Below are 21,510 nucleotides of genomic sequence, written 5' to 3' on the forward strand. Positions count from 1 at the left end.
ATATTACTTTATATGACCACAATATCAAACAGAAGAGATACAGCAATAATCAGCTTTCTGTGTCATAATCTTAAAACAATGCATAGAGATTTCTTTCATTTAGTATATTGCAATAATTGCAGCAAACTAATTTAATGGAAGAAATAAGAAACAACACAGAGCAACAAGTCTCATTATTTGCATACTTAGGAGACTTCCTGAAGCTGGAAGTAAACAGTGTTTTTGGTATCGAAATTCCCTGCATGCAATCTTTGTCTCCATCATTAACTGGCAGTTTACTGTAAACATCAAAGTGTAATATGTCTCGAGGTTGGATTTTAAGTTGAATACCAATTAATTTGAGCAGGGTTTTCTAGATTTAAGGGATAGGATGAAAGACAGGTTTGGGCATAAATAAATAAACAAGCAGCAAAAACTGGCATCTAGCTGGAAGTATTGGGATGACAGGTGAAAATTACTCTGGAGGACCAACCTCACTGAGGCCTGTAAATGTAAGGGTGAGGTGGGGGCAAAAAAGAGAGATGTTAACAGAGCTTCTGATTGATTTTAACAGCATTTTTGAAAGATTTAACTTAGAACATGTATGACTAGCATGTAAATTGGTTTTTGCACGCTCTCTGATTAGTTTTCGTAGTGTTCTGGTTTCTGCCAAAGCAAGAGCTGGTTGTACACAGTCAGTCCACAGAAATGTTTAAGAAATCAGGAGTTTGGACTGTGAGTGCACAGGTTGTTCTCAGTGCTTTGCTCCCTTTGTACCTCTATCCTGGTGCATGGTCCTGGTGGTGATAGTGCAGCTGTTTGTGAGTCTACATGGTTAACAGATCAGGGAAATTATGAATTTTTAAAATAAACCTTTTTCTTAGGGTTAATGTAACCCTTGATATCCTAAGAAAAAGGATAATTTTTAACAATAATATCAATACTTGATATTTTTCATCATGCAGCCCCACAGGCAGTTGTGTGAACCATTGTATCAAACCCCAGAATGGGAACAGGGAACTCCTCAAAGAGACTTTGCTGCAGAAAACATAGGATATCGAGACAATTTCTTCCTTCAAGCATTTGAAAAGTAGATTTTTGTTTTTCATGGATTTTCAGTGTAGAAATGTGCGTTATTGTTTCTGTGGCAGCCACTAGAGAGCAGCAGACACTTCAGGAGCGGCCAGTCATAAAGGTAACTGCTAAACTGACATCGAGAGGATCGATCAGGTCATTTTGGTAAAGGAGGCAGAACTGGGACACTACTTGCATGATTTTCTTACAGACACATTCTGTTTGTTTTCTTGGTACACTTGCAAGTAGAGAGTACACGTTTTCAGGTGCAGTTCTACAGGTTCTTTCTTTTCACTGGTCTCCAAAGTGGTGTCAATTCCATTCACAAGTTTAAGTAAGTGCTTCATCATCATCATCACAAATAACACTTCACCAGTTTGAAAGACGAGGAGCATAAGAACAAATCATTGCTAGTGAAAAACTTTCTCTAATTAGATATTAGTCACTTTTAAAATGCAGGGTAAATTACAGTCTTGTGTGTCTCTAAAAATTTTCATAGATATTGCTCACCCTTCAGTGTTCTTGCTGAAAAAAAATCTGTCTGAACTGGCCCTTTGATTTTCAGCATCAGCAGAGAGATGAAGCTTAAAGGATGTGGAAATTAAATCTACCCTGGACTATTACGGATTATGTCATATTTCCTCTGTAGACAAATTCAGCCTTTAAGAATGTATTTTTGCACCTTTTAAAATCACTTTCTTCTGTAGGTCTTCAGAGCAGGATCAAAAATACGTATGATGAAGCTAGTTGTTTTGATAGTGAAGATTCCATGTATACCCTAATCAAGCTTTACCATGGCTGGGAGACAGGATTCCTATATTATCCTAAGAACAACATAATGCTTGCAGTCACAGCATGCATTATTTTCCCACACTGCTCACCCGCTCCTCCTTACTGGGGAGGAAAGGAAGGAGAATGGAGATGACCTTCAGTTATGCTGGGGATAAATGGCAAATAAGAAAAAAAAGGTGAGAAAGGGAATTTTAACATTGCCAAGTAAAAAAAGGTACACAAGCTGTTTTTTTTTTCCCCCAGACCACAAAGTTCTGGTGGGTGAACTCTTCTGTTGCCCTAATTTTTTAGGGGTTTCCATGTATTTTCCAAGGAATTTCTACTTTTAGAGGTTCCATGTATTTCTGCTTCCATGGTAGAAGTGTAAATTTGGTTTCCCAGTTTCAGAGTCTCCCTTTGGTCCATTGTTTTGACCCCTTGAAAATGTGCCTCCAAGTCATAGGAAAGCTCAGTCTTTTGTTCGTGGGATCCCAGCTTTGCAGTGACTGACATACCAAACATATCTGCGTGCTGACAGGTGGGGAGCTGTTCTCCCTCAGGGCAGGGTCGGTGGGGTTCAGGGGGGGAGTGAAAACACGCCCGCTGCAGCAGCGAGTCCTTCGTTACCGGTGGGAAGGGCTTCGGGTTTAGCCGGGGGTGCACTTAAGGCTTTGTGTCAATTTAGGATGCAAATTAAGAGAATCAGCTGAAAAGTCTTTTCTCAGAATCCTAACCAGACTGAATAAAATGGTTGGAGCTCTTTGAAGTTTAAAGTTTTAGGTTGCGAGAGGAATTATTAAGTAGATACTTTAAATGCAGCTTTCCTTTCTTGCTGTGATGATCACATTTTTACATGTCAACTAGCACATATGCTGCTGACTTTTCTTTTCTTGATATTTAGTGGAAAAAAAACTAGTGGAAAAAAGCTGAGTCATATTCATTTATATCAGTCTAAGACCACAAAATGGTTGGGCATCATTTGTTTTTCAGAACCCAAAATTTCCATGTAAACCTGAAGTCCTTTACATTAAATTTTCAAGTTAATATAGCAAAACGTTAGAGCACCAAGTTTACATATGTGAACATAAACAGTGGCAACAGTTAGAAGGCCCTTATAATTAATTTTATAATTAGATTTTTACATTATTAATATATATTCAGTCTTTCATATGTTGACTATCTTTTATATGATATTAACTGTGCTGTATAAAGTGTATGACTCAGTTTTTTGCAAGACACTGATTGAGATCCCTGTCTTCTCCAGATGATGTTTTACCTTGGGTCACCTCTGGGCCTCTGAGGTAGCTCAGTCAGGGACCAGTTTCACAGCAATTTAAGAGGACCAGGATGAACTCTATCAGCACAGCTCCACCCCTCCCATCCCACGTTATTATAATTTTTACTGTAAATGTCCAAGTCAATTTTTTATATAACTGTAGGGTTTTTTTAATATAACAGTAATTTTCTGGAGGAAAAAACAGTCTCTGTGACTGGTATTAAAGCAGTTTTCAGTCATGAAGCAATCTTATCAGTGAAAGGGGAACTTCCATGAGGTGTCCAGATGTTGTAAAAAGGGAGGCTGGGGGACCAGTCTGTGGCTCTTTTCTTTTAATACACAATAAATATATACACAATAAATATATAAATTTCTTCTACTTTAAGTGTTGAGCTCTATTAAAGCAAATCAGTTCTTCCTAGCTGTATAACAGAATCTTAGTGAAAATGAATTTTTAACTACAACATTTTCCTAAAAACCACTGTTCTAACCTACTCTATGTAAGAGCAAAGTAAAAAGTAATTGATAGGAGACTTCTACAGTTTTAAACAATGGCTTTGATAGAATTACACAGACTTATTTTTTTCCAATTTGTATTTTAATGAAAAAAAAATCAACTGTTTTGATTTTCTATTTGCATGTAAATTTTAGTTTAAAAAGTCTTTCTGATAACATTGGACCAGCCTGATGAAAGTACCAACTCTTTGGAAGAGGCAAACCCGAGGTTTTCCTTGCCTGCAGTCATCAAAAATGCCTGATTCCATATGAGGGAATGTCAATCCGGGTGTCATCAAACTCCATTTTAATAATTACATTTCCTACCTAAATTCTCCCCTCTAATTTCAGTTAGACAAGGTTTTCTCCAGTTTCTGTGTTAGCATGTCTGTGTTACTGGTTCCCTTCCTCAGGGACTGGCACTCAGTGTGACACAGGCAGGTCCTGTAATCAGTGTGTGCCTTGGAATTGCTTTGTAAAACTTCCTCTTTGCCTGGACAGTAGAAAAAAGCAGTGGGAAGGTGAGATCATGCTATTGAGAACAGGCAGGAGCATGGGAGTAGAGGCTCCTGAGACATCATTTCATATGATAATGTTCAGTATTCAGTAGTATGATGGTATGCAGTGTTCCAAACATGACAGAGGGAACAGAAATACTCTGAAAGGCCACAACAGCCCAATGAAGAGCAGCTCATACACAGGCACCTGAACTTGCAGGAGATTGACAGTCAAAACCTAAAAGTCTGTTCCAGCAAGTTTTGACTAGTGAACTGTCTGGCTATAGCTGGGGAGGAGACAATAAATCAGATCTAGACAGGTCCATCTTCTCTGTCCCTACCCGAGGGCTTGCCTGCTGAAAGGAAACGTCAGTTGTGTTACAAAACTGTTGATCCACAATCCTTGGTCAGAACAAAGATCGTGGAACATACTGGTTAAAATTAGAGGAGTTTTGCCACATATCCCTATGATCCACTCTGACTGATCAGTGTTTGATATGAGGGTCACATGAGGGTCTAATCAAAGTTCAAGCTTTTTAATTTTTATTGTTTTCTACGAGTAATGAATTTTCAGCTTTGAATTTGCTGACATTAAGAAAAAAAAGGTTATGGGGAATTTTGGAAAGCAATGTATATTACACTCAGTTATACTGGCTAATACTCTGAGAAGAAAGAGTTTCTTTTTACATAGCAGATAATATGGAAGAATCTCAGAAGATCAGGACCAAATAAATAAACGTAAAGCTAATTAGCATAACAGAAGGCCTGTCTGTGGTACACACACACAGCTGCTCTGTCAGGGTTAAGGCTTTCTGAACCATCAAGAGAGGCCACAAGGGTAATTACAAAGTAATTCAGTTCTTACCCATAACAAAGGCCCAAGTATCACACTTGATTGCACTAATCTTATTATATTCAGAAAGACACGTAGATGAGTACTGCAGATTGTGAACCTCTCGTTCTGCTTTACTTACCAGTGTTGTCCAGAGAATCTGAAGTCACTTGGAAATTTTTTCCTATATAACTGGGCTAAAACCTAGAGATGGCTGAAATGGATACCTGTCGAGCTCCGAGAGCCCTGTTCCCAATGCAGGAGCAGCAGTGCCTTCCTACCTTGCCTCTGATTGCTGCCCCATCCCCTTTGGATGCCCAGAGGGCTTATCCTCCTGGAAATAGCTCTGGCCTTAGGCTGCTGAAGGAAAAGGTATAGGAGGGGTTTACTATTCTTTGTAAGAAAAGAGGGGAGTAAGAGGGGAAGAAAGGCATCAGTAGTTATGATGCAGTTCTGGTTTAGGAAGCTGAGAGTGAAGCTAGATCTGAGTGATCCCTGAGCTGGTACCTGGATATATGCATGTTTTCTTGTTTCCTTTCCTAGTCAGATAAGGGGAATTTGTATTAATCTCTTCTTAAATTTCACTGAGGTTAAAGGAAACTTTAGGTGCAGATTCTCATGCAAAACATATCCCCCCATACAGCCTGCTCAGAATTGCAGTGTAAATACAATACAGTAACATGTTCAGAGTGGCAGGATTTTTATAGTAGCAAGAGGTTTAGAAAGTCTGAGGGTTGCTTTCTGTGACATTGGGGGTTCACAACATGTTTGACACACAGAAACAAAATAAGAATTTTGGTGGGCTCATTGTGAGAGCTGTTGGTCTGAAGCAGCTGGTGTATTTATGTCCCACTCTTTACCTTCCCAGTCCAAAAAAAAGGTGCAGTTTTGTTTGTTTGTTTGTACGTTCCAAACATGTAAACAGAAGCCAAGATTTATAAAAGGTTCCATAAAATAGAAGAGTTACTGTCAACTACAAGCAAAATCAATGACTGCTTTTTATTTTCTGTATCTTGATGCTTCAACAGCATCTTTAGAAGAAACCTAAAGGTTAGGAACCCAAAAGATATGTTACTTTCATTGAAAAGTTATCCATATGAAGCCTTCATTTTGTCTTTTTTTTTTATGGCTTGTTTTTTATTTCAGTGTCTAAGTGTGATGGAAGTTCTTCAAGACTGACCCTGAAAGGTACCTGGCTCCCTCACAGAAAAGAGGATGGAAAAATAATCAGATGTTTTCACCACAAAATGGAGAAGTCATCTTTAACTTTCCTCAAAAAAATGTTATCCTCATATGACAACATGTCAACTCATTTGAGCCTGCTGGATACAATAAGATTTATTGTTACCCTTGACCTCTGAGAGCTCCTAAAAATTATCCTGAGCAGTGTCACATACGAACTAAACCCAGAAATACAGGGTAAACCAGTTACACTGACACGAATGAACCAGGTGATGAATTCTGGTAATCTCCTACCTCACAAGAGAACAGCACCAATTGTACATATGAAGATTTTTTTTCTGCATCCTGTAAGTACGAGTTACAGCTTCATTCCTAATCCAGAATATGATACTCATTAATTACAGTCCTGTTATATTATGGAAGAAAAATATTTCAGCACACGTGTGTGAGCAGCACACACAGCTCCAGGTGTGAGCAGCACACACAGCTCAGGTGTGAGCAGCACACACAGCTCCAGATGTGAGCAGCACACACAGCTCAGGTGTGAGCAGCACACACGGTTCCAGGTGTGAGCAGCACACACAGTTCAGGTGTGAGCAGCACACACAGCTCCAGGTGTGAGCAGCACACACAGCTCCAGGTGTGAGCAGCACACACAGTTCAGGTGTGAGCAGCACACACGGTTCCAGGTGTGAGCAGCACACACAGCTCCAGGTGTGAGCAGCACACACAGTTCAGGTGTGAGCAGCACACACGGTTCCAGGTGTGAGCAGCACACACAGCTCCAGGTGTGAGCAGCACACACAGTTCAGGTGTGAGCAGCACACACGGTTCCAGGTGTGAGCACACACGGTTCCAGACGTGAGCAGCACACACAGTTCAGGTGTGAGCAGCACACACAGCTCAGGTGTGAGCAGCACACACGGTTCCAGGTGTGAGCAGCACACACAGCTCCAGGTGTGAGCAGCACACACAGTTCAGGTGTGAGCAGCACACACGGTTCCAGGTGTGAGCACACACGGTTCCAGACGTGAGCAGCACACACAGTTCAGGTGTGAGCAGCACACACAGCTCAGGTGTGAGCAGCACACACAGCTCCAGGTGTGAGCAGCACACACAGCTCCAGGTGTGAGCAGCACACACGGTTCCAGACGTGAGCAGCACACACAGTTCAGGTGTGAGCAGCACACACAGTTCAGGTGTGAGCAGCACACACGGTTCCAGGTGTGAGCACACACGATTCCAGACGTGAGCAGCACACACAGCTCCAGACCGGGGTGGCTCCTGCGGAACCACCAGAGGCTGCTCGAGAAACGCAGCCCCGCAGCCGCGGCCCGGAGGAGGGGGCTGCGGTCGTGTGGGGACTGAAGAGAAGCGTTAATGGAGCAGTTACCGAAAACACAACGTGTTCTTCCTGAATGGGATATGGGGAGGTACAAGAATAGGAGTTAAAAAAAAGGGGGGACGGGTTCTTTTTTGATTTCTAGGTCATTTTATTTGCTGATTAAAAGTGTTAACAGTTGAAGACAAGATCTTGCTGACTGATGCTATTTCTATTACATATTGGCCATTCTGCTCGATGAAATTGAGGGGTGGAAAAAAAGAAAAGTTGTGCACAGGAGCAATTTAGAACTCCACCTAAAATATCAAGGGATTTCATCCTTGTCCACCCTTCTGAATAACTGCTTGGGAGAAAAAAAGTGTATGTGTATAAATACTTACATAATTTACGTTTTAAAATATATATGTGTATATATAAATACATATGCATGTTGTTGAGGAAAGGGTTCATAACAAATCTGTCCTTTTGTTTCCATAATACACTGGAGTTTCTTGTTTAGTTCAGATGAGAAAGAGAAACTTTCTGTTCACTGGAATTGCTGTCTCTTCAATAGCTCGACCAACAGAATACTTCCTTTTGATCTTTAGTAAGGTCATAGAGAGAATCACTGCAGGTATTGTACTAAACCCTGAATCCCTAAACTTCAAAGCATCATCTAGGGCCTGACAAATAAGAACAAACCCCATATAGATGTCACGGGTCCTGAAAATCAGAATACACTACATCACAGAAATTAATTGCATGTAGCAGAATCTAGGAACAGAGTCAGAGGGAGGCGAGATCAGAAAGTATCACAACAAGTGTTGGCTCTGGAATGACCTCCCAAAATGGAGCTCACCTGAGTCCTGACTCATTCATTAGTAAATTTGGTATGGTGGAGCTGAAGCATCAGTAGTCAGAAGGTTACTAGTAGCTCAGTGCTGATTCATCTGCGGCGTTAAATGTTGCATTGGTTAAGCAACAACAATTGAGAAAGAAGCTGTTTCCCAGAGATTAAGAGGTGATGGGGAAGACTCGATGGCCTGAGGCTGCTTTTGTTCTTAAAAGGTGGGGATGAGGAAGAAAAAAGCTGCATGGTATTTATTCATGAGCAAAGCTGGTTAACAAATAGGGACAGGATGTTTATAAAAGGACTATTCCTGCCATAAAGAGTCCTTTCTTAACAACCTGAATAATTTCATAGCAAACTAAAATTATACTTAAAAAAAGGCAACTGTTCAAAGTGTATGTCTGTGCATCCTGCTATAGGTGTATGTTCAGACCTACCTGAGGACAACACTCAAAATACGTGTGCTTGTACATCTGATATGTTGAAAAGATCTGTCCTTCATACCATCAGGTTTTTGTGATATTCTGGGAAAGAAGTGCTGACATTCTCGTTCAAGATCAATTTCTTTCTCAGGCATTGATGGTATAAAAAAATTAAGCATAGTGCTGTACTATTCTTTTTCTTCAGCTCTTTCCTTCATTTGTGCTCTAGCTACCACTCTCAAAAGATTTGAAAAATGTAAAATTCCAGAAGTAATTTGAAAGACCCTTGGGCTGAAAGAGTTGCTGTGGGTATTTCAAAATCCTGTTAAGTAGCTATGAGTGCGTGACCCATTAACTAATGAAGAATTTGGCTGCTTACTGTTTATTCTTGTTTTATTGTTTTGTCTCCTTCTGTACATGCATCTGAAGTAAATTACTGTTAGGTCTTTAAATCAATATGGTCTATACTAAACTGATTACGATGTAGGTCATAACACTTTAGTTAAGGAATTTCCTTAAGGAAGTCTGTCCTTGCTTTACTCCCATACTAAATTATTTGTTTGAAGGACCCTATAAGGGCATGACATTGTGTTCATTCCTCTTCACGGCAGTACTTGCTAAAGCAGTTTGTAGTTAAAATGGCATTTCTGGCCCCAACCAACTGTCAACAAGAAAAAAGTTGTGAAAACTGCAACTTTATTTAGCTAAAGGAAAGTTGGGGAGTCAAGGCTTCTGAAAATTCCCTGAAAATTTTACTTGCCAAAACAAGTTCTGAACTCCTGGTCACAAACACAAGCCCAGCTTTTTACAGTGTGTGAGTAATGAGAAAGGGGTTGCATCATGGCTTTGGCCAGTCTTAGGGTTTGCTGAAAGGAGACTCTGCTCTCACTCCTGACTGTAAACCCATCTATTTATGTAGGCTCTGGCAGGAACAGACTCTGTAGAACTAAGTCAGCCTGGCTGCTGATTAAAACGTGTTTTACTGGTGGATTAACAAATTGCATTGGCTGAGCTGAAGTCTGACCACAACTGTGGCAGGTACAAAGAGGTGGGATACATGAAGCTGGGAAAAAGAAGTGTGGAGAAACAAGAAGGACCTCCCATTCCTGGCAGTAGGGAGCTGTCAAACCAGCTTAGCTGCACTATTTAACTTCAAAAATTATGTTTGGAAATTTTGCCTGAAAAGGCATGTGTCATATTTAAGATTTTTCTGAACAGAGTTTAAGTTCACAATTCAATTCAGATTTCCAGGTGGTCATGTGAGCCTGTTGTCTGATAACTGTCCAAATCATTGAAGTTTTAGACTTAGGTATCATCTCAGTATTAAGGTTTTAAGAATTTCTCTTGGTACTACAATGCAATTAAATCAAATACAGAGAGATTTTAATACCCTCAACCAGTTTTGCAGTAATCTCATCATGTCATGCCCACCAAGATGAAAAGTGGCAGAGCAGTGTATCGGCTTCCTATGAATGTCCCAGTTTCATACACCCTAGTCCTGCATTCTCTTAGCAGTGCTGCTGAGGCTGTTGAAGATGCTGTCACACATGACCTGTTGGTCTGTAGCAGGTCTGGAAATGTTTTCCTTACCCTAAAGCCGAATAGATCTTTGAAATGCTTCCGCTAGACCAACTCTGAGAACACAGTTATGTGTTAACTAGTTACAAGTCAGACAAAATGTGAAAAATTGTTATGTGTAGGCCACAGGAGAGCTAAGTTGTGAATTGTGTTTTCCTTCTGGATCACAGCTTGACTACCGTGATCTACATCATGGCAAATGTTCCAGCAGAGGATGCTGTTCCTACTCAGCTCTAGGGTTTAGTGTAGTAATGATGAAAGCTAAACTGAGCAAATAAATGGACATTTACCATTTAAGTACAAGATGGAGTGTTTCTATTAACAGATGCTGCAACTGCTGAATGTTCGTATGGACTGTAAATTTTCCTTTTTTTAATGATAATTCAAGTAAAATACTCAGATTTTTTTATTTTCTAACAAATTGAAATATTCTTTTTGTCCTTCTACCTCATAGAAACAAACTCTACAGCAGTGCAACTGCAAGAGGAGTATGTTTGTCCTCTTGCCCTGGGTGTATCATGCACCATTTTCAATGGCGACCTAATTCTGGGTGGGCTGTAAAGAAAAATGCCTGTTTAAAAAGGGAAAGGGAAAGAATATCCATGGGCTCTTTGAGGCTTCTATCCATCACCTCTATATTATGAAAGTCTTGTATCAGATTCCCACATGTCATTATTATATGTATATAAACATACATATTTTATATTTAAAATTGGATGTGTTTATTATCCTGTGGTTTTCTTTGTAGTGCAAAAGAAGTGTGAGACTTATTACTGTTTGAACATGCCTACTGTACATTTTAGATACAGCTACTTGTTTTGATATTCTTCTCCAGGGTAAAAAATTCAAATTGGCCCAAAGAACACACAAATCTGGGGGAAAGGGAAAAGTCTAATCATTGAGTAACATTTGACTGTCATCTTCCCAAGACATTAAGGAGAATTATGAGAATTAAGCTGAAGAAAGCAAAGAGAAAGAGAAGGCAAAGGATGTTGTGCAACTGTGAGCAAGATTTCTTTTATAACAAACAAAAGCAAGACTAACTTCACATGTAGTTAGTCATATAAGACTGACTTTGTAAATCTGACTGGTGTTTGATCAGCACAGTGGTCCAACCATAAAAGTAGTTGAGGTGCAGCTTAATGTTACTTCTGCTATTTCCTGAACAACGTACAAGTTAGGATTAATTTTTGGATGAGTACACAGGACTAACTTCAGTGTGGGCTGTTGCTTCAGTTGCTAGCACTAAGCATTTGATTGGAAGGTGGGGCAGGGGCTGCAGAGCCCTGCTGTGCCTGCCCTGTCATCTTCCAGAGCACCTCATACAACAGGCTTGTAGTTCCATGGCCCAACCAGTGCAGCATCTAGAGCATCCTGCACTGGTCCCAGAGCCAGTGTGGCACCTTCTGCAGGTTAAATGGCAGTTCTGGTCCATTCATATAATTTTACCCTTTAGCCACGGGCAAAAGACACAGTTTTGAAATGCTCAAAATGAAAATGAAGGCAAATATTACAAATGTCCTTGAAACCTGTAATCGCTGCACAGTTACCGTGGTGGAATGAAATGCACCTGAATGGTGCAAAGGAGCTGGATCCATGGAATATAACACTAGCACTGCATTCTTTATTTGGAATGGATCCAGAGTCCAGGAAGTACAATATAGCTAATTGATATCAAAATAATGGCAATAAAGGTTTTGCTTTAACTTTTAACAGGAATTCACCCATGTTCTATTCAGGATTAGTAAATGAGTTTTTACAAGGCCCACTGGAGTCTTTTATTTGCTGACTTTTATTGAGTTTGGTTAGCAGGAAGCAGTAGTTAAATTTGAATACAAGAAGTTAACTCTGTGATGGATGTTGCATTCACAACTAACATCTGTCATGTCCCAATGAAACCTCTTGAGAAACTGTGTGAATGCTAAGAAATACAAGAGCTTTTGCAGGAGTGTGGTTTACATCACATTTGGAATCTTTGCATGCCCTGAGAAAAATTCAGTCATGAACCAGCCTCGGTCTAAAGCTGCCATTGGAGTTGATTTGAAATACACAGGATTGTTTTCTGTGTTCTTAATCAATCATAGCATATCCTCATCCCCTTCCAAAGGCTCTGTTGAGATGTCTTTTGAATTGTGGCTAAAATACAATTTAATGCTATTTTCAAGTGTGAGCAGATATCCTGAGTTTCTGAATCCTCACAGAGAATTCTGCCAGCCATGCCTTTTCTTGTATCAAGAATATCAGGCTGAGACACATGGACTGCAACTGTGGCCATATGGTGGCATGTGTAGGAAGGAGGAAGGAGTATGGGGAAAAAATTCCTTCCACAGAGGAAGGAGTAATGAGGAAAAAAAAGAGAAGTGACTCTACACCCCTCTCATGCAGTACTTGTTCTTCATAACAAACATTTGAAAAAAAATTGCTTTCAGTCAAGCAGTTCAGAAGTAGTTCTTGCTGTTCTGACATGAACTTCATTTTATTAGGTTTTTAAGGTGTAGCCTTATGCAGAGTACGTGACAGCAGCATTATCCAGATGAAAAGCAGTTATTAAGAGCTACACAATGAGCAACAGTTGCATAGGTATAGTAACTTCAGAGTGAAGCTGCTTAAACATGAAGGCACTGCTGGGAGGGGTGGAGGAAAGGCATCCTAAAGAATCATTTCTGTGGAAGGAGCATGTCTCTCCTAGGCAGTCATTCCCCAAAAAGGTTGTGTGTACTGCTGGTAGAAAAGGGAGCAAGTCACATTCAAATCAAATGTGAAATGAAGTGTACCATGGCCTTACAGCAGATGTGAATTCACACTGTCAAGGCAGTTTTTCTTTGAAGTGTCCTTTCCTTTTGCTGGGGGCAGGGGGAGACAGTAGTGAGTGTTGTGAATTATGTGTGAAATATGTATTCGATTTATGCTTGTAATACTAGTGTGGGAAACTTGTGATCTCTACAGACATTTGATCATTCTGTGTTGCTACATACTCAGCTAATATTCTGCATTTTCAGATACTTGAGAGAAAGCATAGAAAAATTGAAACTAAAGGAAAATTACGGAAGTCAGAGATGCTAAAAAGGAACAGATCAAGTATCTCCCTTTTGGCCCAAACTTGAAAACTCTGAGGGAACAGAAAGGTGAGGAATGAAAAAGAATGTATAACAAAGGAGTTATGTATATGTGCATGTAGATATACATGCATATTTGTCTATAATATGGGATCGGGTCTTTTGATGAGCTTACTATTCAAACATTAACTTTACCTTGTTTTAAATAAGATGTATTTTTATCTAGGGAACAGATTGGGAAACTGAACCTTTAGATTTTGATTCTTTGAAATCTGATGTCGAATTCACTGAAGCAGTTCAAGCAGTAATGTCTTTATCCTCTAAAGGGCTAAAGAAATTAAACAAATAGATCCTTGACTTCTGATTTTTCCTTCATGTGTAAACAATGCTCTTGAAATTACTGTGTTTTGTCTCACTTAAGGACAGTGGATCCAATAAACTCTTCAATGTATCATCCCCATACTAATCTTTCTTGATACATTACAATATCTTGATACATACCTTTTCTTGTTTCATATTAAAAATAAAGGTAGCAACCGTGACTTTATGAGTTTAGGAGCATTCCAATATATATCCTTTATTTCAGTATTCCTAAGGCCTTACACAAACCATCATGCCCAATGCCAAGCCAAGTTCCCTGTTAAAATGTGATTCATGTTTTTTTGTCATCTAGCCTTTATTGTATTGTGGAAAGGCAAACAAAGACTGAAAAGCACATTTTATATTAAATAGCAGTACTTGACAATGAATATTTGTTGGCCAAGAACCAGAAACTGTGGACCCGACTTGCAGAACTGTTGCCTTAATTATCTCTTTTCCTGAAAGGGACTTAACACTTCATGTCAGTTGTCATACACTATTTTTTTTCAGCTGAGACGTGTAATCCTGCCTGCTTAATCCACATATACCCATTCCTTAGGATTTTTTTTAAGAAAGGGATGTTTTCTCTTCTACAGGAGAGAAAAAAACATGTCTATCTTATGGAGCTTATTGTCCACACAACAATGAAGAAGTTACTGTGTGACTCGGAGGGAGTGTATACAGTGGTTTGTAAATCCCTCTGAGCCTAGTCTTGAGTAAGGCAACTAATCCCAGTAGAAGGGTATTGCCTCATGAGAAATCTCTGCAGAGCTGTGGAATACATTCCTCCACCCCAGTTGCCCAGGCTGTTTGTGTAATGGGGCTTTGGTTACTGCTATAGATAGACTGTGCAAACTGATGAAACGGGGGTATTTTACACCCACTAGTTTTGTTTCATTATGTATTTGCTCACAACCTCCTTCTCTGCCCCCCAGTAATATACTGTCACTGCTATGGAGACTGCTGGTCCTTAGAAGCAATGAAGAGGCATCCTCAAAGGTATTTGTTGTCTCCTGTACTTCTTTTAGGCCTGTGCAACCAAGTTGTAATTCTTGACATGTATCCCTTCCCACTGCCTTTGAGTCCACATCATTCTAATGTGTACTGCAGGACTCCTTCTCAGAAAAGCAAAACTAACAGTAGAGTAACTGATTCCAAATTTTTAACTTTCTATAGTTACCTGTAAATACTTTCCTCTTTATAGAATTTATGAAGGAAACTTATACAAAAATGCTATTAATTTTCTGTCTTTTCTTTTAATTGCTGTGATTACAAAACACTTTCATGCCCATGAGCTGGAGGATTCTGAATAAGTTCCAACAGAATACAATTACTCACTCCTACTCCACCTCACTGCTGTGCTAGTAACCATATCTTATTAATCAGCCTTACTGTCCACTCAAGCCTTAGAAGCTACTGTCATTTGGAGTATGTCACAAAACCTGTAAGAAATACTTAGTGGTAACCTGAAGTCCCATTTGCAGTATGCAGTGACAATAAATCAAAAGATAGTTTTATATCTTGAATCAGAGAGAAGGGTAAAAGGGGAGATCTGTGAAGCTGTGGGAATGATGGTCCCTGGTACTAATGTTAGGTGTGCATTAGGCATTTTTAGGTAGCTGAAGTTTCAGCAGTGAGTTCTGTGCTTTGTGTTTTCTTATAGTACTGAATGTGTGTGTGCGTGTGTGTGTTTAAAATTTGTTTCTTTAAGCATATTGTAGTAAAAAACCCAAGCAACAAACACAACTCCCTGAGATTTATGCAAATACTGATCACCATTGGGACTGGGAAATCTTTTGATATAGTAATTTAAATTACAGATGAAGCAGAAAAAGGAGGGTACAAGTGATCTAACAATTATACCATGATGCTGCCTCAGAGCACTGAGAAGGTTGTTTACATATTTTACAAATAATGAAACCTTATCCTCTCTGCTGGAGCTACCAGTCAGCCTACAGCAAACATATCAGCCCTGAGGGATTTGAGAGGAACCCACCAATTCATTTTCTTCTAGTCACAAAGCACCACCAATGGAAGCGCTGGATCCAAAGGGATGAAAGGGGAGGAAAGGTATTATCAGCCTCCTAAGCATGGAACACTTTTGAAAGATGCCTCTCTGGTAAACACTTCCCCAAGACCTTGTGTGAACTATTTACCAAGAGCACAAAGACAGATGACGTGCACTGGCTTTGCCAGCCAGCCGAGATCTTAAGATGTAGATGTTTGGGTTTTTTAACCTCCAGTTATCTCTCTGGAGTATAGGAGACTGCTTTTAAGGCTGCACTGAGCAGGAAGTGCTGAGTATGTTCCTAAAGGTGTGGCTTAGCTCCCCAGCAATTCCCTGGTAGCAGGGGCGTGGTAAACTAGCCTTAAGTAAAACAAACAGGCTTTGTGGAAATCAAAAGCTGAGAATGCAAGCTGTTCACATCTCTTTGATTAAAGCAGCTAATCTTTGATTGAAGGTGGTGGGCTCCACCTTGTTCCCCTAAACCAAACAAGTTCACAAGGTTTGGATTTATAAGTCTCATGCTTTTGATACCAATGCAGAATAGAAAATATTTTTAAAGGTAACTTTTGTAGGACATGTTGTGAGAAAAAGAGACATTTACACATTAACGTATTACAAATATAGTATTAAATAAGAAGAAAAACCCTGTATCATTTCTTTAAAATCACATTACCCTGTACAGAATGGCTCATCTTACACTGAGAGATACGGAGCAGAACCCATAATCCTGAAAATCTCCACCCTTTATTATTGAGTCCTTTTGCCTTGTCTTTCCCAGGAGAAGTTATGTGTTCTTGCCAGAAGCCGACCAGGAAAAGTTCTACTCTTGCACGAGGCAAAGCAGATTGCTGGTACTTTGATCTAACTGGCAAGAATTTAATTTATAGACAGTATTCCCTTCTCCAGCAATCTACACTGCAAAAGGCTACTCTAGATATACTCTCTGACAGGGATTCCTGCATAGATAGGCAGTAATCTGGCGTTTTTAAGAGACAGAAAGATCTGATCTCACATCTTAGGTTTTATGTCTGTACAAAGTAGGTGTAAAATGCTGCCCATCGTGACTCATCAGTGATCACAGCCTGATTGCCCTCAGTGACAGCTGCAGGAGTTGGGCAGTAGCTGCCCCAGGAGAGCCTGCTGTGCCCCAAAGCCATGGATCCACCAGACTGTGAGACAGAAGTGCCCCTCTTGTTGGCCCATGAGTCACTGTCTTGCTTTGCCAGGATAACTCTTTATGGAACCAACCACTGAACCAAATGAGGGAATGAGTCCACCTTAAGGAATACATCAAAATATCAAGTATTGATTCAGAGTGGAACCCCACAAATAGTAGTGCTGAAGAATCAGAGGGTCCAATAAGCCAAAGGTGGGATGAGAATGAGTAGCTGAAGTTGGATGAACAAGGAATGCCTGAAATTTATATTTATGTCAAACAGAGTTCATTATGAAACCTACAGCTTTAGAACACAGTTTGTCATATGTGGCAGCCTCAACCAACTTCTAACTATTCCCATTTCCTCAGTGGGGATATATTTGCTTATAGTGAATACTAGGATTTTATTTATCTGAAAAATAATGAGGGAGTAGATTGGACTCCTCAGACTCCCTGCTCACACAAAGCAAAGCACTAGAGTATGGAAAGGAGGAGTTAAAGTTATGTCCCAGACAACTACTTCATCCAGAGCTTTATCAGTACATTCACTTTAGTCACTGGTGGACACTCCCAGAATGTGCCAGGCCACTTTCTCTTGTGTCTGCCCCAGGGCTCTTTTTCTTTTCCTCACCACCATATCTTTGAACCTAGAAAAGGCAAAATCTTACTATGTTAAGGATGTCACAGTGTGGTTGAAATAATTACTTGAGGAAAACAAGGAATGACTGAACACAAGGTGATATCTCCTGTCAAACAAGGGTGTGCCACATGAGCAGAGGGTTGTGGAAAGGGGGTGAGGTAGTACTGGCACTTATGAAACAGCTCTGTCACAGTATATTATCACAACTCCAACTTATTAGGAAGGGAATTGCACCTGCTTGCCATGTGCTTAGTTATTATCTCTGTTTATAAAGCGATTCTGCAGCTATTAAGTGATAAATGCACTGAGTGAATCATATGGCATCTTAAATTTAAAATTTCTGCAGTATGCCAAAGGGAATAATCTGTCTTCTTTCTGTCTGAATACAGTTACTGACTGTACAATATGTTTCTTTGAGAATGTTTCTTCTCAAGAACCTGTATGGCTCTCTTGTGTCAGCCAGGTGTGTCTGTAAGGACACTGCTTCTGTCTTCCTTCCACTGTACACTCCACAGCATATGAGGTGAACATCAGGCAAAAGGGAGAAAGATCTTTGGTCAAGCACGCTCAGAGCTCAAAGTGAGGAGAGGATTTGTTGAATGGAACAAGGGAATATATCTGAGTGAGAATCTGATGATTCTACTGGTGTGACTGTAACTGTAAAATACAGTTCAGTGTAAACTCGAGTCTTGCATGCAAGCAATTACATGTAGAGGTGCTCTAGAAAAAAATGAGATATCTTTGCAAAAACTGTAGTTGTCTTGTCAAGCTACAAATGGCAGAGTAGAAAATAAACTCATCTAATCTTCCTAGAAATTGGCATAATAGTTCTTCTAGAGTCTGGTAGTAACAAGTCAGACAAGACTTTTGAAAGATCAGGTACTTTCAAGAAAAAGACAGTGAAAAGAGAAATACAAAGAAAAGTTGTATCAGAGGCCTGCTTCTTTGAGGAGATCATTCCATCCTTTTAATGGGACAGAATAGGACCCAGAGTGTGTTTGAAATTCCCCTGTCAGATCCTAGGGATGTAACAGTTGGTGGTAGAAGTGAAGTGGAGCAAAATAAAGATAATCAAGATGGAAGATCAGGAAATCATTGAATGATAGGTCCTGTCATGTCTATTTTGGATGCATATAATTGCATTCATCAATTTATTATACAATACTCTGATGAAATGTTTTTAAAATTAAGTACTTCAACAGGTGTTTAGGTTTTGCTTAAATTTTGCATTTATATTTTACTTCTGTTTATCCTGTGGTGAGAAAAAGATGTGTATTAGCATATCTGTATGTACAATAAGTTTAATTAAATCCTAATGAAGAAACAGGTTAAATGTCAGAGCAGCTAAATCAAATGGGAATGAAATATTATAGGAACACACCCTCCTTTTTTATGAAGGTTTTATGTGTCAGCTGAGAGCTTGTGGTACAATCTGAATAAATAGCCAGAGATTCATAATTTCTGCCAAGATAATGTCATGAGGTCAATTGTCAGTTAAGCTTGAGAAAATGTAACGTGCATAAATTCATCATTAATTGTGTAATTTATATAGTTGTTTTCCATGGAGTAGTTTGGACTTCCAGTATACAGTCCTTTGTATTTGCTTGCTGATCCATTCTTTCATCATTGCTGTATTGCAGCATTGAGTACCAACTCTCAGTAAATGAGAGTGATGTAGAGCCTGCAGATCCTTTGATGTAGATAATGGCATTTACATTTTTCATGTTGTCTGTTTTCCTGTTTCCATACAAGGTGACTGGAGTTAGATGTCCAATGTAACAGATGGCTGTAGCTGTCTCACTGTAAAACATCAGTGATTTTGTGTTTCAGTGAACTTCTGAGAACTTTCTAGCTGTGCAGTGGGAGTGCATTTCCGTGTGGGAATACAATGGGCTGAATATCATTGAGCCATTGAAGGAGGATATGAAGGAGTAGTGCAAAAATCCTTTTCTAAACAGTTAAAGGACTACTGAGTTACCTGTCCTGCTACTCCTGTGACTGGAAGTCTCTGAGTTGATCTGTTAAATATAAAGTATAAAATGGCCCAAATTACATGCCTCATGTAGACATCAGGTCATTCTCATTTTTCATTATGATGAGTCAACCTCTTGATCTTTTCACAAGAGGATATAATTTTATCCTGTTGAACTTTAGACACGTGAAATAATTTTAAATCTTATTGCTTTCGAGTAAGAAGATGATGCTACTTAATTGTATGTAAATACTAGTGAATAACAGACAGCATTTTGTATTGCAGTAGGTTGTGTTACCAATTTATGTATTTACTCTTTTCACTGGGGTGATAGTGATGGTGGCAGGGATGGTGATAGCAGAGCTTTTTTCCTTTATAGCTTATGCAACAAACAACTCACTAGATTAGTCTTATCATTAAAAAGCAAATTTTTTACTGTTGGTTATGTTGCTGCACTGACAGTCTTGTAAAATGCTATATCCTTTCAATGGACAAAGAGAGGATGTGTCAGTAATAGAAGTGTTTTGATTTAAGGCTGAATATCTATTTGCTTAAAAACCTGCCACAATAACAATATTTTCCATTGAATTTCCATTTTCATATTACACCTGAGACAAGTAAAAAAAGTAACCAATTGCAATGAAAATTTATTTAGACAGATTATAGGGGCAATAAAGCTTCACGCAAAGTCGAGTTTTAATCACAGGTAAGACTGAAAGGGTCAGGAAGCACTTGCATATTCATCTCATTAGGTAACAGAAATTGTATCACATGGCTTGTCTAATTTACCACAGCTTAACAATCCTGTCTCAACTAGTTGCAGAGAATTATTTAAAAATTTGACAGTCAGATCAGATTGGCAACTGGGAGAAAGTTTCTCCTCAGCAATGTAGTGCAGCACTGGAACAGGTCATCCATGGGGGTTTTCAAGACACAGCAGAACAAAATCCTGGCTGGGTCAATCTACTGCTGGCAATAGTCCAGCTGTGGGCACAGTGTTGGACAGGACTTGCAGAGGTCCTCATCAGGAATCATTTCAATTATTCTAATTCCAGAAAACCGTCTAGTAACTTATTTGAAGGACAGCATTATTTCCAATCAAAAAAATGGAAATTCATTGTGTCTTTGTTAGAAACTGTTAACTTTAATGTAAATCTATAGTAATATTTATAAGAGACACTACTATGCATGCATGTTTGATCTGTCCATAAATCTGGTAGAAAAGTAAATGCATAGATTTTGAAAAGCCTGATACCTGTAATCCAGAGAAATTTGGCTAAACAGCACACACCTATATCCAATGGGAGCTGAGCATGTATAAAACCTTTGTAGGATTAAAACACTAGATTGATTCATCCCATAAAGGAGAGAAGCTATGTAAAATAATAGGGGAAGTAATTCCATTTTTATTTGTCTAGTCACAAGTTTTATGTTTTAATTTACCTTTAAGTCAATAGAAATTTAATTCCAAATGATACAGGAATATAAGTCAATACTTTCAGTATGGCTTGATGGTGTTAGTATCTGCAAGGTAGTAATCCATCAAACCACCTTTCTGAAGCTCTTTTGCATATTGCCAAGCTTCTGTGGATATCTTGATGGAAATTATTTCAAGGCTTCTACATTGCACTGTAAGAATGACAGACCTACCTGTCAGACCAAAAAAATCAGATCTCTCCAAATATCTAGACAGGAATCAAAGAACACTATTAAGCAGTTTCTCCCATGCCTTTTCCCACTCATTTGCTGTTGAAGAAAGGATGCCAGAAAATATTTTACATATGGGTTTATGTTTCAGGAGTTACAGTAAGCTCCTCCTTCAGAAAATATTGCTGCAGTTGCTTATAATCCAACCCAGGAGCCAAGGACTGAGTTGATATGAAGTCTAAATGTCTTCTCACATTTGCTTACAGATCACTCACAGATCTTTTACTTCCTGTGCCAGTTCACTGTGGAGCTGCTGAGGCATGCAGAGAGTTTACTACTACCCCTATTGTGCAGATAAACACCAGGGCTCCATATTTTATTTAGTATCTCTGTT

At 39.3% G+C, this 21,510-nt stretch overlaps 1 long non-coding RNA gene across 1 annotated transcript in view; it reads left to right on the plus strand.

Annotated features, from left to right (window-relative positions):
• Positions 1–21,510, plus strand: part of LOC127462595 (uncharacterized) — a 51,144-nt gene that overhangs the window by 26,794 nt on the left and 2,840 nt on the right. The window contains exons 5-7 of the long non-coding RNA XR_007900496.1: positions 6,071–6,453; positions 13,277–13,402; positions 14,629–14,692. This is a non-coding gene — a long non-coding RNA (uncharacterized LOC127462595). The remainder of the gene's footprint in view (positions 1–6,070; positions 6,454–13,276; positions 13,403–14,628; positions 14,693–21,510) is intronic.

This window comes from Manacus candei, unplaced genomic scaffold (assembly GCF_025592945.1).
Source record: "Manacus candei isolate 608988 ecotype Guabito, Panama unplaced genomic scaffold, ASM2559294v1 h1tg000131l, whole genome shotgun sequence".
In the NCBI taxonomy this organism is placed as follows: Eukaryota; Metazoa; Chordata; class Aves; order Passeriformes; family Pipridae; genus Manacus; species Manacus candei.